Below are 24,609 nucleotides of genomic sequence, written 5' to 3'. Positions count from 1 at the left end.
TATATATATATATATATATATATATATATATATATACACATTTTTGATAGTTAATGGCATGTAAATATAGTGATAACCAACAACTACTGCACTATGTGGGACTTCCGGTGTTAAGGATGAGATACGCGGAGGTCCGCGCGCGGTCAATGGTTCAGGTAAACATTAGCCTAACCCTAATATTAACTCCATCAATTTAAATAACATCTCGAGAAATAAACACAAATATGTTTAATATAAATTCAAATAGTGTAAACATGGCGACTACTTATGTTTGTTTACCTCTAGCGATGACGTCACGGAGTAAACACCTGAGCCTGGTTTGCGGCTCCTGGCAGTATGTGACATATTTTCGTCGCTCTCTAGAACAACAAAGATTACACGCGATACATATATTACACCGAGGGGGCGGAGGAGGGGGAGGGGAGGGGATTTAAATGCTTTAAGTTAAACTGGTTTAGATCCTCCTGTATGCGTTGTACTGGGTCCACCTGCCTGTGGGTTTGCCTTACTGAGGTATTTTTTGCTACAGTGTTATGATTGAGGAAGATCTCTGGGTCTTACCTCCCGGCGTCACACAAGGTGACCCGAGGAGCCCCTGTTGTTGTTTTGGGCGTCTCTTAAGCGCACATGTTGTCCTGTTGTCTATATTCGTGAGTTGATTTATATTGTCAAAGTATTTTGTGGCTTTTTAAACTAATAATTCACATATGCACTTAGCGTTATCAAAGTGATTAATATATATATATATATATATATATATATATATATATATATATATATATATATATATATATATATATATATATATATATATATATATATATATATATATATATATATATATATATATATACATATATATATACATATATATATTTTAGCAACAATAGCTTCTTAAATGGAGAAATACCTGTAAATACTTGAGTACAAACAGTACTCCCTGGTCCCCATCCCCATCACACAAGATGGCTGAGTACTAACAACTGTCCATGTCCCCCAGTATACTCAAGGCCCTCAGGCCACCGTACACTGTACTCCGGTGATCCTACATCATATCAGACAAACATTCACAATCTTCTAGCATCGCACTAATTCTTCGTCTCTCACAAAAAGAGGAAAATCTTTAAACAATTGTAATTGTCATAATGGATAATTCTCCTCTGTGTGAGACTGAGGTGGTGACGCTACCACCTCTACCTCCCCAACTTGAAACGTACGCGCGCCTGCCTAACTTGGCATATATAAGTATTATAAAGAACCTGTATATAACAATAATTAATAAAAAGTGTCTTCAAAAACTTACTCTTAGGCTACGCCGTCCCTTCTACTCACCACAACAAAAATAGAGTTCAGATTCTTTCGTCCTAAAATGTCAACAAAGACATTTTGATTACTCCTGTATCGCGGACATGATTGAGCTTGTTAATTGGAGCTCACATAGCGCTATGCCACGTGGCTTACAAGATCCAAAATCCCCCACAAAATGCACACTGTGACGTCCAACTTCTTAGTGACAATCGACGGGGACTAACAACCAATCGGAGGTTTGTGGTGATGCGTCTTGAAACAAACTGACTTGATTGTAAAATACAGATCACAGCATCAGGTCTGGTGCATGTACAAGTATATATATACTGTATATATCACTCATTGTTAAGGTATGTTATTATGTACTTTATAATATGTTCATTATACTCGCACGCCTGTTATATTACATCTGCGTTCATGACTCAGTAAACACACAACACTACCCGAGAGAGAGGTATGTCAGGGTGGAGTCAGGTCGCTGAGCGTCTGGCAAGTGTATCAACTCAGCCTCTGAATCACCCTAGCTTATCTACCGCTCTCTCGCTCACACCTAACTAAGGTAAATACTAACTCATGTACTGCATGTTTACTTACAAAGCCACACGCTAAATAACACTCATAATCACTCGAAGTCTACATTGAAAACTGATAACCCATGTGAGATGAGTATTGTTAACACATTTCAGATCACAGGGTGTACAATTGTCACTTGCAAACACGACTGAGTTCTCTTCTTCTTCCAGGCGGTGTCTTCCTTGATTCCTCTGGCATTTAGTCACCAGGTGATCATAGAGGAAAAGAAATCATCCTAGACGTAGACTATTAAGCCGAAACATTGTGGGAAGGTTGTATGGCTGGCTGGCCAGTGTTGGAGTATGGTGGTGGTGGTGGTGGTGGTGGATGGTTAGTGACAGCGAGGCAAGGAGGCGATCCATGGATATCTTCTTTCTGACAAAAATATGTTTAATGTTGAGTCAATGTGCCGTTCTTGTATTACGTGAAATCTTATTGATATGTGTAAGAACGTGTATCAATCTGTTTGGTTTTGAAGGTTTAAGGGAGTTACTGTAACCCCGGACCTCAGAAGACTGACCATGTAAACAAGACCTAGGCGTCTCAAGCTTGGTCCCTCCCTGGTCGTCCTCGTGTTCACACACTGCTTTATCTTTTTTCTTTTTTAATACATTTAGAAACAGGTTGAACAGATATAAATGTGATCCCTTTGTGTATGTCGTAAGAAACCTTATATATATATAAATGTGATTCATAGGTTATAATCCTATATTAAGCGGTATATGATTTATGTGATGCGTCATCTATAAATAATATTTTTCGCAAAGATATTCCACAAGTATCCAGCCTCATATAAAGAATCGGAGGGTGATCAGCTTGTTTTTTTTCTACCTCCTGTTGTGAAAACTTGTCTACTTCCCATAAAGGTAGACACAGTGAGTTATAAAGCGTCTTAGAGTAAGATATGTTATGAGGCGTTGAGTCGTGTATGTACGAGTAATGGGTGAAGTGAATGAGGCTCGGGAGGGGTTGAGATCTAGGAGCAATGAAGGTAATGTTGGTGAGGTTGTGGGGAGGTTCAGATGCTGGCCAGCCAGTGTAGGTGGAGGAGGAAGAGCAGCTGGTATGTGGCTCGTGCTAGGCGGCGAGTAAGACGTCCTCAGCTGTAGTAGCCACGCTGCACCCCCTGCTTGCGCCGGCTGTGCCACTTGCAGGTCAGGATTCTCACGTAGGTCCTCCTGAAGGCGGCGTTGCAAAGGGCATAGCACATTGGGTTGATAGTCGAATTGATGTAGCACAAATAATATGAGAAATCCCAGAGTTGTCGAGGGATACAATCGTCAGGGTTGCAGGCCAACACTGTCTTGAGTAGAACCAACACGTTGTACGGCGTCCAGGTCACGATGAACGTCAGCAGGATGGCTGACAGGGTCTTGGCTGCCTTACGATCTTGCTTCTTCTCTTGGCTCTTTTTCTTCTTCTTTTTCTTACCAGGCACTGCTGTCCCGGAGTTAGTGCCTGCGCCGGCGACGCCTCCGCCAGAGTTGCCGCTCCCAGTACCCGAGTTTTTGGCCAGTTGTTTTGGAATGATTTTCGCATTGAGAGGAATCTTGATGTCTGGAGCGTGAGATGTTCTACGGTTGGGGGTGGGGGAGGTGCCCTCGGGTCCTCCGGGGTGGAGGGAACACTCCACCCTGGTCGACTGTCCACTTGGATCTGAGCAAACAGAATCTCCTCGTCGGGCTAGTGGGGATGTCCCCCTATCGAACCTCAGCCTGTGACCTGCGTTGGCCCCACTTCCGTCTTGACCTTCCTCCTCGATCATCAGGATCGAGGGAGGGTTGAGGGGCCCATCTTGTGATGGGTCGTGGGGCAAGCGAATCAAAATGGTGTACACCGAGTCTGAGGAGTGGGAGCGAGCCTGTAGCCTACCACCCACCATCTGGTTACGACCTGCCGCTCCCACACCTAAGGTGCTCTCCGCCCGTGGGAGGGTGGCCGAGGTGCCGTGGTGATGGTGGTGGTGGTGGTGGTCGGGCCGCTCGGCTCTCTCCACCAGAGGAATCATGGAGTTCTGGTGGTACCTGGTGGGGGTGACTGTCAGGGGCTCGCGGATGTAGTTGAGGGAGGTGCACCGCGAAACTGACGAAGGCAACGTCGTCTCCACTGAACCCGGGGTGTTGTAGCCCGGCGTGTGGTAGCCCGGAGTGTGGTAGCCCGGGGTATTGTAGCCCGAGCGATGCCCCCCAGCTTGGCTCCCTGCCTCTTCCCGGTCCACCGTACGCTTGATGCATGACGCCAGTCCCCGGCAGCAGCCGCCACTACCGGTACGTCCCTGGGGGAGACACAGGTAATGAGGCACAGCTGTGTGTCCTGACCAGACCTTTACAGTACTAAACATATCATACTGTACAGTGATATAATAAACCTCTCCCTCACTCACTCCCTGACACAACCCAACACAAATGCTTACACCTAACAACAAAATATTACTAAAATGAATTAATTAATTACCAAAAACTATCAATATTCGAGGACAGGAAATATATTCCTGTAATAAACTAAATTAATAATGTAGTTAAACTAACTACTACAGAATTTTCATAAAAAAAAATACCTGTAACACAAAGAGTAAATACAATCCAATCAACAATAAAACTTTGGATAGACAATTTACCTGTACAGTAATCAAAACAAACTTATATAATAACTAACAAAAGCTTCTCCCGAAATATTTTAAAACAACAAAACATAATAAAAATAGAAATAATAAACCATACCAATACATAAAGAAATAATAGACAAAAGAAATAATAGACAACAAAAATAAATAATAAACTCGACAAATAACATATAATAAAAACCAGACAATACAAATAATTGATAAAACAACTAATAAGAAAAAGTCCAAAATACTTTTAATTAACAGAAAAAACAACAACTTTGGATATGTATATTTCATTCCCCCAAAAAGTTTAAATGGCTGGAGTGAAAAAAAAAAATCCACACCCAACTGAAACACTCCCGATAAACACTAGTTATTCACTCTTATATTTTGGGGAGAAAAAGACGAGCGTAATAATGAATTTCACCGGATAAGACACTCCAAGCTATTAATTCGAGCTCAGGGCAGGGAGAGAGCTGAGAGGTGCGTAATGTGGAGTTCTCAGGGCAGGGAGAGAGCTGAGAGGTGCGTAATGTGGAGTTCTCAAGGCAGGGGGAGAGCTGGGAGGTGTGTAATGTGGAGTTCGCAAGAAAGGGGGAGAGCTGGGAGGTGTGTAATGTGGAGTTCTCAGGGCAGAGCTGGGAGGTGCGTAATGTGAGAGCTGGGAGGTGCGTAAGAGTTCGCAAGACAGGGGAGAGTTGGGAGGTGTGTAATGGAGTCTCAGGGCAAGGGAGAGCTGGGAGGTGCGTAATGTGGAGTTCGCAAGACAGGGGAGAGCTGGGAGGTGCGTAATGTGGAGTTCTCAGGGCAAGGGGAGCTGGGAGGTGTGTAATGTGGAGTTCATAAAACAGGGAGAGAGCTGGGAAGTGTGTAATGTGGAGTTCTCAGGGCAAGGAGAGAGCTGGGAGGTGCGTAATGTGGAGTTCGCAAGACAGGGGGAGAGCTGGAAGGTGTGTAATGTGGAGTTCTCGGGGCAGGGGGAGAGCTGAGAGGTGCGTAATGTGGAGTTCTCAGGGCAGGGGGAGAGCTGGATTTCCTTATGAGCTGAGGAAAGACTGTCCTCATTCAGCATCCACACCTGACCACCCACAGCATCCACACCTGACCACCCACACCTGACCACCCACACCTGACCACCCACACCTGATCACCCACACCTGACCACCCACACCTGATCACCCACACCTGATCACACCTGACCACCCACACCTGATCACCCACACCTGAACACCCACAGTTGACCACTTACACCTGACAATTCACACATGACCACCCACACCCACACCTGACAATCCACACTTGACAATCCACACTTGACCACCTACACCTGGCCACGCACACCTAACAGTCCACACCTGACCACCCACATTGACCACCCACACCTGACCATCCACACCTGACCACCCACACTTGACCACCTACACCTGACCTCCCACACCTGATCACCCACACCTGACCACCCACACCTGACCACCCACACCTGATCACCCACACTTGACCACCCACACCTGATCACCCACACCTGACCACCCACACCTGATCACCCACCCAGACCACCCACACCTCCCCTCCAACCCCTCCACCCCACCCCACCTCCCACCACCCCACACCTCACCCCACCCCACCTGACCACCCTGGACCACCCACACCTGACCACCACACCTGACCACCCACACCTCACCCCCACCCCACCCCACCCACCCCTCACCCCACCCCACACCTGACCACCCACACCTCACCCCTCCACCCCACACCTGACCACCCCACCACCCTCCCCCCCACACCCCCCCACCCCACACCTGACCACCCCACACCCACCTCCCACCCCATACCCACACCCACACCTCACCCCCACCCCACCTCACCACCCACACCCCCCACCCCCCACCCCACACCCACCCCCACCCCTCCCCCCCCCACCCCTCACCTCCCCACCCCACCTGACCACACCTCACCCCCCACCCCACACCTGACCACCTACCTGTGAAGCATATTTAGTGTTCTCGATGACCATGGCGGTGGGGACGTAGGTGGTCTCGATCTCGTCCATCGCCGTCGAGGATTCTGACCGCTGACGCCTCCAGTCCTCCGGCTCCACTACTTCCTCCGCCTCGCTGAAGGGAGTGAGGAGGGGAAAAGGGGGAAAGGGGAGGGAAACAGTCCCCTTAGATTAGTACCTTTTGTCTGGGATTTTCTTAAGTGAGGGGGGAGGGGTGAGGGGGGTGGAGGAGGGGAAGGTGGATAATAGACGGGGAGAGGAGGAGGAGGTTTAGGAGGAGAGAAGGAGGAAAAGGAAGAGGAGGAGGAGTAGGAAGAGGCAAAGGTAGAGGAAGTCAAAGGATCTCACTTATCAAAGGATGCAAATGAGGAATATAATTTGTTTTGTGGTGCAGTTTATATTATAATAGATATATATATAATTGTATATAGTATATTATGGAGTTATTATTATCAATTTGGGGGGGGCGATAATGAAGTGGGGGGGGTTGTTTACATTATATTATTCATATATCTGTTTCATTATCATTCATTATCGTCGTTTGTTATTCCTGGTGGTGTAAAACTCTACACAACCGTTGAGGGTGGGGGAGGTGAGGACTTTATTTCTGATAGTTTAGTTTACAATATATAACTAAATATGATTCATTACATAACCTGGAGTGTTATTACGAGGTGTTACATAATTTTTAATAACTAAATAGTATGTAATATAATCATAAAGGAGAGCTGGTTTGGGCGTTATAGCAGTTTATACAGACTGACTGAATTATTTGATCGACTACAGATATTTCATTCCAAAAAAAGGATTTATTTTTTTTTGTTTTTTGTTTTTTGTACTTTTATTATGTGTCAAGACAACTATTATTGGGGGATGGGTTAGGTGAGGGAGGGGGGTGAGGAGTGATTGAGGGAGGGGATAGTGGGGAGGGGGGTGGGTGGGGAGTGTTTTAGTTTATATGGGAATCAGATTTTAGTATTTATTTATTTTTTTTTGCATGGGGAGAGGAGAGAAGGGAGGGGAGTTATTACATACTAGAAATAATTTAGATAATCATTCTTGTAAATCTCACTCTTCAAGTCTTCATTTACAAACTGACATACTTTAAGTTATTTTATTTTACAGAAGGAAAGTAAATTTTTGTTCTTGTTTTTTTTACTCTCATTTGATTTGTAATTAAGAGAATTTACACCACAGTATTCTTAAGGTCAATAAATAATTCACAAGCTCCTTCGTGAATAAGAAACTTAAAAAAATATATTAATGAAACTAGACCATGGAGCCTTTTTATGTCATCATCATCATCATCATTGTTTATAATCATCATCATCATCATTCATGTAATTATATATCAAAAAATTGTCTTCTTCATTTCATTAAATAAACCACAAACTCAAGTTGGTGAAGGGAGAGGGGAAGGGACTCAAGAACATGACCTTAACTTAAAACTCATTCTGTAATCTCATATAAGAGGAGGGAAAGGGTTGAACTTATTTATAACTAATATCAGGTCACTACAGTATGCGTGTTTAATTAGTTTTCTTTTTTTTAAATTAACATAAGTAATAATAAGGAAATTTCCACTACGTCACTACTAAGAGGCAGAGAGTGAAGTGTGTGCTTGATGCAGGACTGACTCAGATACAGTTTCCTTCAGTTACCATAAATTGTGGGGGCTTCAATAGGTGGTGCTGTGGGAAATATGTGGGGTCTCTTATTAGTATACACCAGTGAGAAATCTTTACAGGCAGTGAAATCTTTGTTGGTTGGTGAAATATTTTTGTTGATGGCAGTGAAACTTTTGATAAAGACATTGAAAATCTTTCTGTAGACTGTGAAATATTTGTTGAAAGTAACGAAATCTTTGTTGACGACTGAATTGTTTTGACAAAGCATGTACAGTACATCTTATCTCTTCAAAAAAAATGACTCTAAACTACTTTTTTTTGGACAATAAGGACGTCAGCACTTTAATGATGCATAATGTTACTGTATTGTGTATTTTGATGATAACAGATTGGTGTCTTCACTGATGAAAGCTCAAACTGGCGCTAATAACCGAGCCTCTTGTCTGTCGAGATATATAAACACTGCCTCATGTCGTGTCACTAACATACACGGATTATATAACTCATTAACTGAACTGACGAAAGAACATAGAATGACAAAGGTCTCTACTGCCATGTTTTATCTCGACGTAAATTTATGGAAAGTGAAGGAAGCTGTACCTTGCAGCATGAGTGATTGCAGCATATTACAGCATGAGCAATAACAGAAACAAGAGCAGTAGTAATAGTAGAAGTACCGTAGTAGTAGTAGTAGTAGTAGTATAAAAATACTCAGTAGAAATAATAGCAGAAGTAGTATTAATAGTAAGTAATTAGTTAGTTAGTTAAAAGCAGCAAAAAACTAAGAACTAAGCAGTTTGGATGCAGCATTAACATTAAGCTTACTACTTTGCAGCTCACCATAGCGTGAGAGTGAGGTAACCACACTTCCTTACCTCACCACCACAACACTACACTACCGTTCCGGGGGTCGTAGAGGTATAACATCTGAAAATCTGTTCCATGTCGGGTGGAAGATCTGATCCCAGGTCCAGACTGTCCCTTCCTCGATCCCAGGCAGTATAAGGTATCAGATCCTAATCCACAAGTGCATCCACGAACGGTAATAAAACTAGTGTTTATGTCAGTGCTCCGTGAGGGGAGGTTGGGGTTGGTTCAGTGTTTTCGTTTTCTGTAAGTCTGTCTTGGATCTGCCACTTCGTTTTTTGTTGGTCTGTTTTTTGATCTCCTTTATCGTTTTCTTTGTGGGTTTGTCTTTTTTTTTTTTCTTTTTTTTTAGAGGTTCTTTTGTCTAATTTCTTCTATTTATGTCACATGGCCGTCTCCCGAATTTTTAATGTCGAGTTTTTTTTTAGTTTGTCCCGTCTGTTTAAGTGTAATGATGGCAGTGTGTGTGTGTGTGTGTGTTCGTGGACGTACAGAGGGTGTGTGGGAGGGTGACCTACCTGGTGACGGTGGCTGGGCTGTACAGTACTAACTCTCTCGTGGTAGGGATCACACGGTCATCTACGTCCTCCATGCATCATATTCTACCCACGTCATCTACCCGTCTACTCCTGTCTCTATCTCCATCTGCGTCCAGGGTGCTATAGGACGAGACATATCTCCGCCATACAAAACCTTAGCAATATTCTCCTCTTTTCTAGACTATCTTTCCACTATACTACTGGACGTGACGTATTCCTAGATCACTCATCCGTCTCTCTCTACGCCGTGAACTGTCTAAGCTGACTGTCTGTGTTTGTGGTGTTACCTGCGGGAGATCCCCGTGTCTGTGAAGCTGGTTGGGTCTGGGAGGATGGGTAGACCAGGTCTGCAAATACATGGAGAGAGAGAGAGCGGTGGAGGACAGTGTTGCTGCCGTACATAAAGGCTGCCTCATGTCGTACACTGACCGTGCTGCCAGACGTGTGAGGGCTCTCCCCTCCATCCCCACTCTTTCAGGTGAAAATTAGCCTCGAGTGACCCCCTATTTTCAGAAGAGGAGAGATTGACCTTGAACGTAAGATTCCCCCAAAAAATTTTGAGAGAGAGAAAAATTGTTTTGTGAATTCCGAGTCACTGACTAAACCACTGCACTGAGAGATCTTTGCAGAATATATCCCCCCCCCCCCGGCCTCGCTAACGCAGCTTGTGACAAAATATGCCTTCATAACTCTTATTAATTTTGTTTGATGTTCAATTATTTGTTTCATCAGTTCAGGTACATTAGTTTTTTCTTCACTATAAAAATTGCTAAAAGATTCAAGGCCTTTTTTAAGGGGGGGGGGGGAGGGGTGATGTCACGCTTTTAAAACATGTGAATTGATCAAGTAAAATTTAGTCAAACTTTGTATACTGTGGCGAATTATGTCTGTGAAATAGGTGTAGATTTTCAATGCTCCAACGGCTACACTAACTTAACCACACCCTCAACACTATACTCAGAACATTACACCCACAACACTAAACTCCCTAACACAACACAACACACCTACACCATACACTCAACACAATACCCAGGGCACTACACCCACAACACCAAACTCCTTAACACAACACCCGCAACACATCACACCTACACCACACCCTCAACACTACACCCTTATACCACTATACCATTACATCATCAACACTGCACATCCATAGATACATCCCTAAAACTAAACCCAGAACACCTAAAACACACTCTCCTCGACACTATACCTACACCACAACATCCTAACCAGTACACCCACAACACTACAACCTCAACACTCACAACACCTACAAAAATATACTTATACACCCGCAACACCTACAAGAGTACACCTATAGAACTGCAACACTACACTAAGAAAAAAGAAACAAACAAACTACACCCATGTGGTTACACTCTTCAAGCTGCACTCATATCGCCCAGCTCACTTACACAGTACACCCACAACACATCCTAGCTCCATCATCTACACCTACAACACTACACCACAACTCCCTCATCTACACCTACAACACTACACCACAACTCCCTCATCTACACCTACAACACTACACCACAACACTACACACCACAACTCCCCATCTCTACACCTACAACAAGCAACACTACAACACTACCACAACTCCCTCATCTACACCTACAACACTACACCACAACTCCCTCATCTACAACACTACACCACAACTCCCTCATCTACTACACCACAACATCTACACCTACAACACTACACCACATCATCTACACACCTACAACACTACACCACAACTCCCTCATCTACACCCACAACACTACACCACAACTCCCTCATCTACACCCACAACACTACACCACAACTCCCTCATCTACACCTACAACACTACACCACAACTGCCTCATCTACACCCACAACACTACACCACAACTCCCTCATCTACACCCACAACACTACACCCTCCATTTACTGGTAGACCACACTGATGAATTCAACTCTTGTAGGGTTTTTTCTTTCACTGTTTAACGTTATCATTGCCATTCCTACACTGCATAAAGACTGAAAGCCACAAACACTGTGAGCGAAATATTCAGGATTTTTTTTTATTCCGTATTTAGCGACGTAAACACTCAAATAAATGTTTATATTGTGTATGAATTTAGTGTTATAGTTTGATGTAGAATTTTGTGAGCGTTTTTCTGTGGAATATTGTGTTGAAAGGTAAAATATTAACAAGGTTTGGTATACTATTCTCGCGCGTCAGTCCGGATAATCGATTAATGACTAGAAAATATGTTGATGGGAAGTACAATAATTTAGTGTTTATCATGGATCAGTTTACATTCACGTGGAAGAAATTTTAAACCGAATAAAGCCAGGAATAAAGCGACAACAAGCTCTCTCCAAGGAGCAACACGACAATGCATTAAGCTCTTCATCTTTTATTTATTTATTTTTTTTAGCAAGAATCTTACAAGCATTTCAAAAAGCTCTTCTTAAGTGATCAGAGGAAGCTAAGGGAAGGTACGTCTAGCAGCAGGGGAGTGCAGCATGGCGGTGAGATGGTGCAGTCAACATCCAGTCGTCCAATCAGTACTAGACTGGTCAAGAACGACAGGCTCAGGCTAGAGTGGTCAGTGTCCCAGGCAACAGTCTGTGCTAAACTAGCCGAGAACAACAGCTCAAGTTGGAGCATCAGTGTCCAGGCACCAGTCAGCACCAGACTGGCCAGGAACGACAGGCTCAGTTAAGTACAGTCAGCGTCCAAGAACCAGTCAGTCCTAGACTGGTTAAGAACGACAGGCTGCTGTTGGTGCAGTCAGCGTCCAGTTGTCCAGGCACCAGTCATTATTCGACTGGTGGGAACGATAGGCCCACTATTAACTGTGGTCGCTTCAGTTCAGCTCAGTTATCCCAGGTAGTTTGCTAGTGAGGGAAGTTGAGCCGGACTGAAGCAACTCATCACATCAGCAACCCAAACACAACTTTATCCGCCAAAATTATATAACAAACTGTGCGGCAGTTAGAACAGTAGCAAGGTTATGAAACTGTCATCCGTATTCTGGAAAATTATGATATTAACTACTTCATTAATTACGAAGTGTTGATAAACTGTCAAAGATACTTACAAATATTACAGAAAGTTGGGCCAAACGCTGCTTAATATTAAAGAAAGCGGGAAAATTCTTGTGAATGTGAGGCGAAATAGAGCAAAATCTTATGATCTTTAGAAAATGAACTCAAAATATTGTGGCCATTAAACAAAAATTGACAGGTTTTGAGAATCACATTTCATCCTGTGTTAGATAAAATGATTCCACAATCTTGAGACCATTGGAGGAACCAGGTCAGACATTCTGCGACTCTAAGTGAAAATGGATCGAAAATTTTGTTGATTTAGAGAAAACGAATCATCTTGGAGGGTAAACTTCTTGCTGGGCTGCCGTCTGGCTGACTGCCTGACAACATACATGGCCGACCTTGGACTGCTATATAGAGTTGTGCTCTCATATTTATGTACAAATAATCTACTGTACACAGCAGTGAAGAGGAAGCTGTTTCTAAAAAGCCAAGAAACGACTCTTTCTTTGTACTCAGGTTGTGATGGTCAGTCGGGTTAAATACATCAGTAATATCAAAGAGTTTTCCTGCCATGAAGTGAATGAGATGCCAACCTGACGACAGAGAAAGCGCGCGTTTTCAAGCATTCTTAAAAATATCTTTATTTCTAAATTTATGTATCTTAGTTATCTAAATACATATTGCAATAAGTTACAGCCTATATTTACTTAATATGCATATAAGAATTAATTGCTATACTAAGCATTAAGACATAGAGAAGAGAGACAAAAAAGTCAAGTCCACAAGAACCATTCAAGAAAGGACACGAGGTACCAACACAGAGGAACGTAGAGGACTTTATACAAAGTTTTCATGATCGAGGCGCCTGGCAGTGTCTGGGCAGGCCACCTACACTGGGTTATGTCGGTTCGTGTGCATGGCAAGGCCACCACCACCTGCTATTGTGGGGGGCGGCCAGGACAGGGGTAGGGGTTGGGTATTTTAAGGACTTTATTCTTTGTTTTAAATGTTTTTAATTCATTTTTTGTATTATTATTGTTTCTTTCTATTGTAACTGATGGTGTAAGACTTATTTTCATGTGTTTTCATGGTTTTTAATATTGCAATGATAATTTTTCTAAGTCAAATGTAATAGATATTTTTAAAATGGTGTGATATTTTTGTTTTATATTTCTCATGACACAATTAACCTGCTTTACACACCTCACAAAAAAGACTATCGGATATTGAAAGCTGCAGGTTACAGGAAAAAAATTGATACAGGGATAAACAACAAAGCTTTGTAAGTAACAAAATTTTGGCTGTGGTAAAAAGAATCCGTTTTATTCACAACACATACTTGGTGTTTAATTCCATCCATCCGGGTTTATCAATACTGCGGGGGAAAACTGTTCTTATTTTCTGCCACTATTTTTTATTTTCGTTTTCAAGCAGAACCATAAATCCCCAGAAAAAGTAATTAACACCTGTATTGTGTGAGCTGATAGAGGTATTTTATAGTGAACACCTGACCGAGTATTCACAATGGTTCCTAGGATGAATATATCTCGCATGTGAGGACAGGAGAATACACATAACAGGTAGACTAAAGATAAAACCCTAAAACAAATATACGAAATTAAACCCAGCCTCTACCTTATCTATATGCAAATTAGCTCACTTAGCAGCTGTTAAGAGACGAAATTAAGGCGGCGAATCTTGTGAGTTACATTTCTTACTTGTTACTAAGTGAACGTATCTAGTTAAGGTAAACTCTTGATGTAACGTATATATTTTGGTGTTTCTTCACTTTTGAGAATAATTCATCTGAAGAACCTTTGTGAAATCGACGCCTGAGAAGAGGTCTGTTAGGCAGTAACCTGGATGATAGCGGGCATAAGTGTTTGTTTGTCGTGTTACGTATGTGTTATAATTTCACTTTACTCGTGGTGGTATTACTGTTTATCTGGTGGTAGTACAGAGAAGAGCCCCAACCTGCACACACACACACACACACACACACACACACACACACACAGTTTTCACGGTATATTTCCTGGTGTGTTCATTCTAGTAGTAAAATATTAACCTGGTGTAAGAAAGACGAAAATCCGAGAGTGAATCAAGAAAAAGTGAAGGTTTAAATCATCATGAAAACACTCCTTGATCTGTGTAAGTTCAGGTTCAGAGTCTCGGGCTGTTGTATCTGACGGCACATGAGAACCTAACATAACCTCCGAACCTGACCAAAAAATAACACCAGGATCGATGGGATAAGTTAGGTTAGGTTAGGTTAGGTTAGGTTAGGTTAGGTTGGTTCGTGTCGTATGCTGCCAGAAATTATAGAGTTCCTTACTCTCCTGTCTGGTGTGACCACTAGCCGCGTGTGGACAATTTAAGGATGTTTTTGAAAAGTTTACACCACTCGTTTATCTCGTTCCTCCTACACCAGCATCTCGCTCTTTGTATTAAAACGAGCACAACAGGAAATATCCCGTCAGAGAATCTTAATAACGCAACGCTGCTTCTCTACACCTTTACCACATATATAGATACATGTGTGTGTGTGTGTGTGTGTGTGTGTGTGTGTGTGTGTGTGTGTGTGTGCCCAAGAACTTGTAAACCATAAAATCATGCCGTGGCCGACCGGTCAGGGAGCTGCTCTCGGATTTCCTGGTAGAAAGGATGAACCTGAGGCCTGGCGGTGCCTCTGGGGAGGAGGGTCACCGCACGTGGCTCACTCCATCTAAATGTGAATGAAAAGTGAATCGTCTGGGGAAATGAACTGCAGACCTCGTGACACAGTTGGCCTGTACCTTGAGACGAGATACACAAACTCTCAAGGTGTATGAAATAACTGGTCTACAGATGGTCGCTGAATAGCTAAGAAACAAAGATTAATGTTGACTTAGTGCCTCGGTGCCCTACAGTGACGTCCCAAGAGCCTTCACGGCGTGTGGACTGATCTACAGTGATCTGCTCATGAACCAAGGACAAAAGTTAATTATACAATGAATTATACTGAAATATCTATATTGTAAAATTTGTCCAGGAATAATGCAAGCTGCCTCACACTACGGCTACGTTTGATACACGTCATGGCCACCGCGTTATTAGAAACAATTATATTCACTATAAATGCCAAAAGTTACAAAAACTAAAACTCAAATTACACAAACTGAAAATTAGACTGAATTATATATATATATATATATATATATATATATATATATATATATATATATATATATATATATATATATATATATATATATATATATATATATATATATATATATATATATATATATATATATATATATATATATATATATATTTTTTTTTTTTATTATTACTGTAACACCTGGGAGTTCATCTTCTGAGGCGCCCACACAATGGCCTAACTATCCCTGACACGATCAATTACGGCAGTTAGTAACATCTACTGTGTATAACAGATCACAGGTTAATCTATTCTAAGCCTTCCCTGTGTTCTGGCATACTTGAATACACTCCTAGTCATAATGATGAGCCCGCCTCCGAGTTAAGATGGTCCCCTGTTGTCATCATATAGAGACAATAGGTATTCACTAGCTGCACGATGGCGCCAAATTGATTGAATCACGAGCCAGAGAGAAATGAGTCGAGTCACAACCAATACGGGGAACCAGAGCGAAACACTCAGTTGTCACTCTCACACCACATGTTTGTTTTGACCAAGCGTCGTCTCTCGCTGGTTAGGGTTTACTAATCAGGCGCCGACATTCCAACCAGTGGATGCCTTTTATCTACTTATAGTACAACAAGGGTCCAGGTAACTAACTGCTCCGGCACTCAAGACTTCCTCGTTCAACAAACTTTCCCGTTACATATTTTCTTCAAAGTTTCTCTCCCACATTTTCCCCCAAAAGCTGAGGTCATAATTCTGCCTGGATTTCATTTACTTTACGGCAGAGTTTGGAAAATTTCACCTGATTTCTTTGCATAATTAGTTCGGCATCATTACTATGCATGCAAGACTTTTTTCCCCAAATTTCATCTCTTACATATATTCATTTTTGCACCATCCATTAGAGAAAACGAATTTGCATCATAACTAACATGGGAGACTTAGATCAAAATATGATTTACGAGGGATGACCCAAGACACTTTTGTTATAATTGAAAAAACTTTAACATATCACAGTTCTGAGTTTTATTTAACCTGGATACTGTGAAGAATGTTTGTTTGTTTGTTGTTACACATTTACTTAATAAAGCTGAAAGTTAACCATACACCTGTCGTACTGTACCTACAACATCTAAAGCAAACGTCCACACATGACACATATACCTGTTGATACATATTTGTCCCTGTGTGTGTGTGTGTGTGTGTGTGTGTGTGTGTGTGTGTTCAAAGGGCTAATCCATCTATCATCGTCTTCAAGGAGTTAAGCCATCGTATTCAATGAGTTAAGCCACCGTCTTCAAAGGGTCACACCGTCTTCAAAGGGTTAAACCATCTTCAAAGGGTTAAACCATCGTCATCAAAGGGTTAAACCATCACCGTCAAAGGGCTAAACCAACATTTCCCATGGGTTAAGCTGGTTTACTTGGCTGTCAGCAGAAGTCCTGACGGTCTTGACACAGCTGCACTGATGCGTGTCGTCAGCCAATTATCAGGGAGATTATGGCACCGTCTGACGAGGTGGCATTGTGTAGTGTGTGTGTGTGTGTGTGTGTGTGTGTGTGTGTGTGTGTGTGTCTTTGCGTGCGCCATTAAAGTAAACCTCCCCTTTGACGTGTGCTTAATTAAACTCACCGCTCCATTACATAACCCGTATGGAACTATGGCCTCTTGTGGCGTCAAGACACCAACTTTGAGGAGTAACTTAATGTGGCAATATGTGTTTCTCCCTGGCTGTGTGCGCCATCATCGACCCTTAATTACAATCAGGGTTACTTCCGGTCCTTCTACGTCACCCCCCCTCCACCCTGGGCTAAACTTCGGGGATTTCCCTTTGCCAGGTGTTGAGACCTAGGATGGTGTTGACAGTGTGGTTATGTGTGTGTGTGTGTGTGTGTGTGTGTGTGTGTGTGTGTGTGTGTGTGCTTATATTTTGTTTTATGTTTATATGCAGAAGTAGTGTGACTCTTTTGTACACACTTTAGTGTTTTTAGTGTTAATCATCCCTCGAAAAACACACTTTTATGTAATGACTCCCCTAAATAACACACTTTAATGTTCCTTCTCCACCAAGAACACATTTTACCGTCACTTACTCCATCACAACACACACTTTTATGTCACTTATCAATCAATAACTCCACTTCAAAGTTACTTATCTCACAATAACACACTTTATCCCTACATAAACACTTTACAGAAATATTTTACCTCTACCAACACTTTATATACTTAACAGGTACTTTAATCAAACCCTCCCCCCAAGAACGCACTTTAGTGCACTCTATCACCCTAGAAAGAAATATAATTAACTTTATTTACGTTTAAAAGTTTCTGTAATTTCAGAAACATAAATAATTACTTAAATAATCTTACTTATATTTTGGATGAGAAAGAAATATTATGATTTTGATAATGTTTCCTTTCATTCGGCTTGAGATTATTAATGCGTTTTATTTGTTAAATTTTTGTTAACTCATGCAAATAAATTTACCATGCACGTTATTTTAGTTGATGTTAGTTAATATTAGAGAGAGGGAGTGTACAGCAGCATAACATGTATTGTCATCACTGGTACAGCACGTGTGACCTAACACTAGCATGTCTTGTGGTCATAGGCAAGAGTAACGTCACAGTCAGTTGATGTTCTTTGTTTACAAACAGAGAACACGTGGCTTTGTTTGTAAACAATAACATATGAGGTGGTTGTCACGCTGACTAGTGAGTTCTTTTTTTGTGTGTGGACGCTCAGCTGCACACTGCTCAGCGTTTAATTAGATGTCATGCTTTTTTTTTACGGTGTTGAGTGTCTCGGTGTGTCGGCGAGAACCAGGTGGGGTTATGTTTACATGTTGTTTAAGAAGGTAAACCACAACACAATCTCCGCTCACTGGCAGGTGAAGTCCCGTTTTTCATCCACTACTGACACGACCACCAAGCGACACCAATAGAAGACGACACTTTTCAGCTGTCTACGGACTGCAGACACGGCCACCACAGCGAGCACGACAGCGGCGACAAGCGCCCTAAAGTGGAGCCCGACATGCACAACGACAAGTATACGACGGCATTTTTTAGTGTCTACGGACTGCGCACACGGCAACCATAGCGAGCACACGACAGGCGGCGACAAGGGCCCAGTGGAGCCCAACATGCACAACGACAACACGAGACCCCTCAGTACTGGGTCTTCACACACACCAACACGTTCTGAGAGACGACAAAGTTTACAGGTACGCTGGTGTTGTCGCTGCTACCAGGTACACTAAGAGTCGAGTATTGGTTTTTACAAGAACGACGTCGCGTGGTGGGCGACTGGAGTTAAAACCACAACGGAGACATGACGTGGGACGAAACCAGAAGAGGAAGTTGACGACGACGAGGTAGACGAGGAAGAGAAGGAGGACAGGACGAGGAGGGTCGACGAGGAAGGGGGCTAATAGCACGACGATTAATATTGAGGTGCGGGGTGAGGCACTTACGTGAGGTATAGGGTGGAGTGTACCAGAGCCAAACAAGGTTGTCGTGCGCATAACTTTTCTTTCCTGCAACGACAAAGCAGACGACATTTTTTTCTCACTTCATCATCATCATCGGTCTGCCAACATTATCATCGGGTTTGCCTCCAATTCTGAAACAGTACTCAAGGGTTTTTTGATTTCTTTCATTGGATGACGATATAAAGATCACTGGTATTCCTTCACTGCAGCTCGTGTTTTGTTGTTGTTTTCGACTTCCGGTCACCAAGAGGAGAGGTGAGGATATTGTCATCGACCTGTGTGTGTGTGTGTGTGTGTGTGTGTGTGTGTGTGTGTGTGTGTGTCCGTTACTAAAAGCGGAAACTAAAAAAAAAAGTAAAGAACACGAGATGTTACAGTACAGTGTACGAGGAATCATAGAACCCGTACATTTGGCGGCGCTCGTGGTAAGTGTGTACATTATATACTATAAAAATATATATGACTTGGAGGGGCGAGTATTGGCAATGTACCGGCGCTCTTATTACCTTGTGGCGGTGTGAGGGCCGTGAGTAAAGAGGTGAGGTGATGACCCGTGAGTCAGGTGAGTCTACGGTTGAATGATAAGAGTAGCTAACGAAAGAAAATGGAATGTGTATTTAATGGGAGAAAAATGTAATGTGGGTTGTTAAGGTAAATTGGTATTGGATGCTTTTGGTCTGGTTATAAAACAATACTTATCATTATATAGGCCTATGTATCACACCTGTAATTATATCATTACAACACACACACACACACACACACACACACACACACACACACACACACACACACACACACACACCTCAAGGAAATACTTTATAACTACACTATACACTGGACCACTGCAAATGACTCGCTGTCATTTCTTCTTGAATTTCTCTTAATTAAGGCGGAGGTGGTTGCCGGTGTGCCAAGGCTCCCTAACAGCTGACAGCCACCTGACAGCCATCTGACAGTCAGCTGGTCTGCCTGTACCAGCTCCGCCGCCAACACAGGGTGCAGTTGTAATCGGGTATATTGAAAAGGTGTGTTTCAATCAGCAGTCAGGTTAATTAACAGGTGTTGAGTTTCTCTCTCTTTCATTCTGTTTGTCTGTCTGTTTGTCAGTCTGTTTCAGTCTGTGTCTCTCTCTATCTGTTTGTCAGTCTGTCTGTTTGTCTTATCTCTGTCCGCCTTTCTTGTATGTTTGTTTCTCTCTTGTTATCTCTATCTCTTTTTTCTCCTGTCTCTCTTATTCAGTCTCCTTGTCTCTTCTGCACATCTATTTCTCTATTTTCCATTTATTTTTTTTTTTTTACGTCTATGTTTTTCTCTTTCTCTCGTTTACAACCTGTCAACACACACACACCACACCACCCGATGTCCCCATCACCACGTGAGGTCCTTCATATCAACACCCGAGGACGAGTTATTACACCACGTGAACACCTCACCACCTGATGTCTCCATGACCAGCCCAGGCCCGGGCCATCAAATGTAAACTATAATAATTTGTATGTTCAATCATTGTTCCTTCTTCTTTCAGCAATGAAAGCTTTTGTTAAACGACCCACCCACCCCATGTCTTTGTATGTAATAAGTCATTTTTGTCCAATGTATATTTTCAGCTTTCGGGCTGCAGAACTTTTTCAATAAACCGTTAATTATTATTATTATTACTATTATTACACACACACACACACACATATATATACACACACACATAAGGACTCACACTTTTATACAGAGAGAGAGAGAGAGAGAGAGAGAGAGAGGTGGTCGCTTCACCTTGCAGGTTAACAAAGCCTAATGCTGTCGAGAATGCAAACATGGACAGGGTGGATACTGTCATTGTGTACAGGTAACATTATTCCCGCACACAGTATTATAGTCGACGTATTTGTCAATTGCAGTTTACAGTGTTTACACTTGCAGTCGAGACTGCTGATACGTTCAGGCAGCTAGAGTTGATGCTTCCAGGCAGCTAGAGTTGATGCTTCCAGGCAGTTACAGTTGATGCTTCCAGGCAGCTACAGTTGATGCTTCCAGGCAGTTACAGTTGATGCTTCCAGGCAGTTACAGTTGATGCTTCCAGGCAGTTACAGTTGATGCTTCCAGGCAGTTACAGTTGATGCTTCCAGGCAGCTACAGTTGATGCTTCCAGGCAGTTACAGTTGATGCTTCCAGGCAGCTACAGTTGATGCTTCCAGGCAGCTACAGTTGATGCTTCCAGGCAGCACATGCTTGATGCTTCCAGGCAGTTACAGTTGATGCTTCCAGGCAGTTACAGTTGATGCTTCCAGGCAGTTACAGTTGATGCTTCCAGGCAGGCAGCTTACAGTTGATGCTTCCAGGCAGGCAGTTGATGCTTCCAGGCAGCTACAGTTGATGCTTGCTTCAGCAGGCATGCTTACAGTTGATGCTTCCAGGCAGCTACAGTTGATGCTTCCAGGCAGCTACAGTTGATGCTTCCAGGCAGCTACAGTTGATGCTTCCAGGCAGCTACAGTTGATGCTTCCAGGCAGCTACAGTTGATGTTTCCAGACCGCGATAATTAATGCTTCCAGATCGCGATAAATGATGCTAGCAGACTACGATAATTGATGCTTCCAGACCGCGATAATTGATACTTCCAAACCGCGATAATTGATGCTTCCATACCCCGATAATTGATGTTTCCAAACCGCGATAATTGATGCTTCCAGATCCCAATAATTGATGCTTGCAGACCGCGATAATTGATGCTTCCAGACCGCGATAATTGATGCTTCCAGATCGCGATAATTGATGTTTCCAGACCGTGATAATTGATGCCTTCAGGCAGCTACAGTTGCTGCTTCCAGACCGTAATAATTATGTTTCCAGACCGAGATAATTGATGCATCCAGACCGCGATAACTGATGCTTCCAGAGCGCGATAATTGATGCTTCCAGGCAGCTACATTTGTTGCTTCCATACCGCGATAATTGATGCTTCCAGGCAGCGACCGTTGATGCTTCCAGGCAGCAACCGCTGGTGCTTCCAGGCAGCAACCGTTGATGCTTCCAGGCATTACCAGTTGATGCTTCCAGGCATTACCAGTTGATGCTTCCAGGCAGTTACCGTTGATGCCTCCAGGCAGCAACCGTTGGTGCTTCCAGGCAGCGACCGTTGATGCTTCCAGGTAACGATAGTTAAAGCTTCCAGGCAGCAACCGTTGGTGCTTCCAGGCAGCGACCGTTGATGCTTCCAGGCAGCAACCGGTGGTGCTTCCAGGCAGCGACCGTTGATGCCTCCAGGCAGCAACCGTTGGTGCTTCCAGGCAGCAACCGTTGGTGCTTCCAGGCAGCGACCGTTGATGCTTCCAGGCATTACCAGTTGATGCTTCCAGGTAACGATAGTTAATGCTTCCAGGTAGCGACCGTTGATGCTTCCAGGCAGCGACCATTAATGGTTCCAAGCAATGATAGCTAATGCTTCCAGGCAGCGACCGTTGATGCTTCCAGGCAGCGACCGTTGATGCTTCCAGGCAGCGACCATTGATGCTTCCAGGCAGCGACCATTGATGCTTCCAGGCAGCGACCATTGATGCTTCCAGGCAGCTACCATTGATGCTTTAAGGCAGCGACAGTCGATATTTCCAGTCAGACGACGGCCCATGCTTTCCAGTCGACACACTTTATACTCCAAAGTCGTCATCGATGTATCCGGCACTCGACAAGGGTGACGCCTGTCGAGGACACAGCGGCATGTCTCCAGGTGACAGCAATACGAGTCTTTACACGAGTATAACTCGCGCTAGTAGACTGTATATTTATTACATGAAGATTAGGCACCCCAGCTTATCTCATCTGATGATAAAGCACCCTAACGCTGCCTAGAAGTTAGTTTATGTTAGGTTAGTTTAACGTTTAGGTGTTAAATCATTGGGTGAAATACGCTGGGATGTCTAATCTTCAGGTGCTGTATACATATTCACTGTGAACTAAGTATAGGTCAGAGTTCTATATTTACCTGTAAACAATGATCTACGGTGATAAGCCCCAGGAAAATTGTATCAGTTCCTCCACTAAATTTTTTAATTTGTCAATTTGGAGAATTTTAAATCTATGAAAATTGTGAGAAAATATAGGCGTCAGAAATAAGCAAAGAATTTTATTACTCCGCATGGTATGACGTAAAACCATGAGAGAGAGAGAGCGTAATTAATACGTCCAGTTCTATAAATTCAGTCTGGTGGAGTGAGTGAGAGGCGGTCAGTCAGCTGATGAGGTCGACAACTGGAAAAGGTAAACAAACCACACCCGTGGGGGGGTGTGCTTCAGGGTTCAGTCACAGGTCAAGACTAATCAGGTCCACAAGCCACTACCAAGATTTAGGACATCTGGAGGACGTTCTTTGTCTCCTGGATGTATTTCTGCCACATGAAAAAAATTCCACAGTGTTGAAATAATGTACCAGGGTAAAACAAAAGACAATGACCGTAAAGCCATCGAGATGAAGGACCCCCTGAGGATGTTTGTCAGGTAAGCTTAAGCCACGCGAGAAGTTCCTTCAGGACCCGAGCAACTTGTCTCTTTCACGGCCCAAGGATGTCAGGTCATCAAGCCATCTAGATGAAAAGGACATCCTGTCGACTGCCCTGGTCTCCTGGATATCCTTCTTAACACAGAGTAAAAGTTCTACAAAGGGTGAAGGAATTTACTTTTCTTTTTGGTACACGCTGCCAGGGTCACTGAGATCCACTGAGATCCAGCAGGAAGTCTGGGGAACTGTGCCACATGAAAAGATCCTATGGGATTCGAGGGACTTGTCTTCCTTCCAACTTAAGACTGTCAGGGTCAGCAGGCCACCGAGATTCAGGATACCTGGAGGATTTTCGTGGTCTGGACACACTCAGGCGAAGGACTCTTAAACGTCACCAGCAACTTATCTTTCCAAAGAGCTTAAGACTGCCAGGTTCAACAAGCCAACGGTATCAGGGATTTTTGGGGGATTGTTGTGGTATCCTTGAGACATATCCACACACAGGAACGAGCCTTACAGGATTAGATCAACTTGTCTTCCTCACAGCTTAAAACTGTCAGGTCAACAAGCTATCGGGGTGGAGCAGGACATCTGAGGGGGACTTATGTGGTGTGAGGGATATTTTCCTCCACACAGGGGAAAATCCTTCAAGATCTTGAGCCTTGACGACGTCATATATTTCAGGGGCGGAGGAAGTCTATTTCATCCAGCGGGAGACACAGGATTTGTGCCTCACTCATGACCCTTACCTTGTGTCTCATAACTCTGTGACCTTGTGACTCATAACTCTGTGACCTTGTGACTCATGAACCAGTAAACTTGTGACTCATGACCCCGTAAACCCTCCATAAGACCTGTGTGTGTTAGATCGGTTAAAAATTATAATATCGATGGAAGACATCAACTCAAGT

General features: G+C 43.2%; 1 pseudogene; it reads right to left on the bottom strand.

Annotated features, from left to right (window-relative positions):
• Nucleotides 1–878: 878 nt before the first annotated feature.
• Nucleotides 879–24,609, bottom strand: part of LOC121877362 — a 90,860-nt pseudogene continuing 67,129 nt past the window's right edge.

The sequence above is a fragment of the Homarus americanus genome, unplaced genomic scaffold (assembly GCF_018991925.1).
Source record: "Homarus americanus isolate GMGI-L3 unplaced genomic scaffold, GMGI_Hamer_2.0 scaffold33468, whole genome shotgun sequence".
NCBI lineage: Eukaryota > Metazoa > Arthropoda > Malacostraca > Decapoda > Nephropidae > Homarus > Homarus americanus.
This window is presented reverse-complemented; position numbering and strand designations above follow the sequence as displayed.